General features: G+C 40.5%; 1 non-coding gene across 1 annotated transcript; it reads right to left on the reverse strand.

The window, feature by feature from the left end:
- Positions 1-1,539: 1,539 nt before the first annotated feature.
- LOC130984715 (small nucleolar RNA R71) lies at positions 1,540-1,647 on the reverse strand. The gene has a single exon (XR_009088629.1). It is a non-coding gene; the product is annotated as a small nucleolar RNA R71 (small nucleolar RNA).
- Between the last annotated feature and the right edge of the window lie 2,413 nt (positions 1,648-4,060).

Here is a 4,060-nt window from a genome sequence, read left to right on the forward strand (position 1 = left end):
ATGCATTCTCATATTGTTAGTGTCAGTAGTACACAAACTGCTAAGTTTGGTGTCTTGCATGCATTGTTATTTGATTCTTGTTGCATTTTGATTATTAAAAATCCAAAAATATTTTTAATTTGTGTCTTTTCAAGTCAATGATACAAAGAATTGAAGATTCAGAACATACTGCAGAGGAATTATACAGAAAAAGCTGAGCATTCAAAAATGCCCAGTGAAGAAGGCAGACTGGCGTTTAAACGCCAGCCAGGGTACCTGGTTGGGCGTTTAACGCCCAAAGAGGTAGCATTTTGGGCGTTAAACACCAGAATGTATACCATTCTGGGCGTTTAACGCCAGGATGGTGCTAGGGGGAAGATTTGTTTTCAAATCAATTTTTTCAAATTTTCAAAATCAAATCTTTTTCAAATCAAATCTTTTCAATCAAATGTTTTCAAAATCAATTTCTTTCCTTTTAAAAGATACTTACTAACAATTAATGATTTGATTGAACATCACAAGATTGTTACCTTTTCTGTTGAGAAAGGTTTGAATGTTTCAAATCATATCTTTTCTTGTTAGGCAAGTCATTCATTTTTAAAATCATATCTTTTCAAATAGTTTTCAAATCATATCTTCTCAATCACATTTTTTTTAAATCTTTTTAACCACATCTTTTTCAAACAGTTTTCAATCAAATCTTTTTAATTTCTAATTTCAAAATCTTTTTCAAAAATCACTTGGTTTCTTTTCCACTTTTATTTTCGAAAATTAATTAATGTTTTTCAAAATAATTTCAAAATTTTTCACTTAATTTTCGAAAATTCTCTTCCCTCCTTCCCACATCCTTCTATTTATGGAGTGCCACTCCTTCTCAATGCACAATTCGAACCTTATCTAACTAAAGTTCGAATTTATCTTCTCCTTCTTCTTTCTATTTCTCTTTTCCTCTGACACTTAAAGGAATCTCTATACTGTGACATAGAGGATTCCACATTTTCTTGTTCCCTTCTCTTTCATATGAGCAGGAGCAAGGACAAAGGCATTCTTGTTGAAGCTGATCCTGAACCTGAAAGGACTTTGAAGAGAAAGCTAAGAGAAGCCAAAGCACAACTCTCTTTAGAGGACCTGACCGAATTCTTCAAGGAAGAAAACATGGCAGCAGAAAACAACAACAATGCAAACAATGCAAGGAAGGTGCTGGGTGACTTTACTGCACCTACTCCTGATTTTTATGGGAGAAGCATCTCTATCCCTGCCATTGGAGCAAACAACTTTGAGCTTAAGCCTCAATTAGTTTCTCTAATGCAACAGAATTGCAAGTTCCATGGACTTCCAATGGAAGATCCTCATCAGTTTTTAGCTGAATTCTTGCAAATCTGTGACACAGTCAAGACTAATGGGGTTAACCCTGAAGTCTATAGACTGATGCTATTCCCTTTTGCTGTAAGAGACAGAGCTAGAATATGGTTGGACTCTCAACCTAAAGAAAGCCTGGACTCATGGGAAAAGCTAGTCAATGCCTTCTTGGCAAAATTCTTTCCACCACAAAGATGGAGTAAGCTTAGAGTGGAAGTCCAAACCTTTAGACAAAAGGATGGAGAATCCCTCTATGAAGCTTGGGAAAGATACAAACAATTAATCAGAAAATGTCCTTCTGACATGCTTTCTGAATGGAGCATCATAGGTATTTTCTATGATGGTCTCTCTGAACTATCTAAGATGTCCTTGGATAGCTCTGCAGGAGGATCTCTTCATCTGAAGAAGACGCCTACTGAAGCTCAAGAACTGATTGAAATGGTTGCAAATAACCAATTCATGTACACTTCTGAAAGAAATCCTGTGAACAATGGGACTAGTCAGAAGAAAGGAGTTCTTGATATTGACACTCTGAATGCCATTTTGGCCCAGAATAAAATATTGACTCAACAAGTCAATTTGATTTCTCAAAGTCTGTCTGGAATGCAAAATGCACCAAACAGTACTAAGGAAGCTTCATCTGAGGAAGAAGCTTATGATCCTGAGAACCCTTCCATGGAAGAGGTAAATTACCTAGGAGAACCCTATGGTAACACCTACAATTCTTCATGGAGAAATCACCCAAATCTTTCATGGAAGAATCACGAGAGACCTCAACAAGGTTTCAATAACAATGGTGGAAGAAACAGGTTTAACAATGGCAAGCCTTTTCCATCATCTTCTCAGCAACAGACAGAGAGCTCTAAGCAGAATAATTCTGACTTAGCAACCATGGTCTCTGATCTGATCAAAACCACTCAAAGTTTCATGACTGAAACTAGATCTTCCATTAGAAATTTGGAAGGACAAGTGGGTCAGCTGAGCAAGAAAGTTACTGAACTCCCTCCTAGCACTCTCCCAAGTAATACAGAAGAAAATCCAAAAGGAGAGTGCAAAGCCATAGACATGGCCGAATTCTGGGAGGAAGGAGAGGCAGTGAACGCCACTGAGGAAGACCTCAATGGGCGTGCACTGGCCTCCAGTGAGTTCCCCAATGAGGAACCATGGGAATCTGAGGCTCAAAATGAGACCATAGAGATTCCATTGGACTTGCTACTGCCTTTCATGAGCTCTGATGAGTATTCTTCCTCTGAAGAGGATGAGTATGTCACTGAAGAGCAAGTTGCTAAATACCTTGGAGCAATCATGAAGCTAAATGACAAGTTATTTAGAAATGAGACTTGGGAAGATGAACCTCCCTTGCTCACCAAAGAACTGGATGACCTGTCTAGGCAGAAACTGCCTCAAAAGAGGCAGGATCCTGGGAAGTTTTCTATACCTTGTACCATAGGCACCATGACCTTCAAGAAGGCCTTGTGTGACTTAGGGTCAAGTGTAAACCTCATGCCCCTCTCTGTAATGGAGAAATTAGGGATCTTTGAGGTGCAAGCTGCAAAAATCTCACTAGAAATGGCAGACAACTCAAGAAAACAAGCCCATGGACTTGTAGAGGATGTTCTGGTTAAGGTTGAAAGCCATTACATTCCTACTGATTTCATAGTCCTAGAGACTGGGAAGTGCATGGATGAATCCATCATCCTTGGCAGACCCTTCCTAGCCACAGCAAAGGCTGTGATTGATGTTGATAGAGGAGAGTTGATCATTCAAGTGAATGAAGAATCCTTGGTGTTTAAGGCCCAAGGACATCCCTCTATCATCATGGAGAGGAAGCATGAAGAGCTCCTCTCAAAACAGAGCCAAACAGAGCCCCCACAGTCCAACTCTAAGTTTGGTGTTGGGAGGCCACAACCAAACTCTAAGTTTGGTGTTGAAACCCCACATTCAAACTCTAAGTTTGGTGTTGGGAGGTTTCAACACGGTTCTGAGTGTTTCTGAGGCTCCATGGGAGTCCTCTGTCAAGCTAATGACACTAAAGAAGCGCTTGTTGGGAGGCAACCCAATGTTTTATAATTAATTATTTTCTTTTGTTATTTTATCTTTTTTGTAGGTTGATGATCATAAGAAGTCACAAAAACAATGAAAAAAGCAAAACAAAATGAAAAACAGGAAGAAAAACAGCACACCCTGGAGGAAGATGCTGCTGGCGTTCAAACGCCAGTCAGCCTAGCAGTTGGGCGTTTAACGCCCAGTCTGGCACCTTTCTGGGCGTTTAACGCCAGAAAAGGGCACCAGACTGGCATTAAACGCCAGTAAAGGGCAACAACCTGGCGTTAAACGCCAGGAATGGGCACCAGCCCGGCGTTTAACGCCAGAAATGGCTCAAAACGTGATTTTGAGCAACTTTTGGTGCAGGGATGACTTTTCCTTGACACTACAGGATCTGTGGACCCCACAGGACCCTACCATCACTCTCTCTCTTCTTCCCCCATTCACCAATCACCTCAACACCTTTTCCCCAAAAACCCCTCACCTATCAAATCCCATCTTTCTCTTCACCACTCACATCCATCCTTCATAAAACCCCACCAACCTCACCCTTCAAATTCAAACTACTTTCCCTCCCAAACCCACCCTCAAATGGCCGAACCTTTACCCCCTCTCTCCTATAAATACCCTTCTTTACCCCTTCATTTTCACACAACCTAAACACCATCTTCCCCCT

Source organism: Arachis stenosperma, chromosome 5 (assembly GCF_014773155.1).
Source record: "Arachis stenosperma cultivar V10309 chromosome 5, arast.V10309.gnm1.PFL2, whole genome shotgun sequence".
Lineage (NCBI taxonomy): Eukaryota > Viridiplantae > Streptophyta > Magnoliopsida > Fabales > Fabaceae > Arachis > Arachis stenosperma.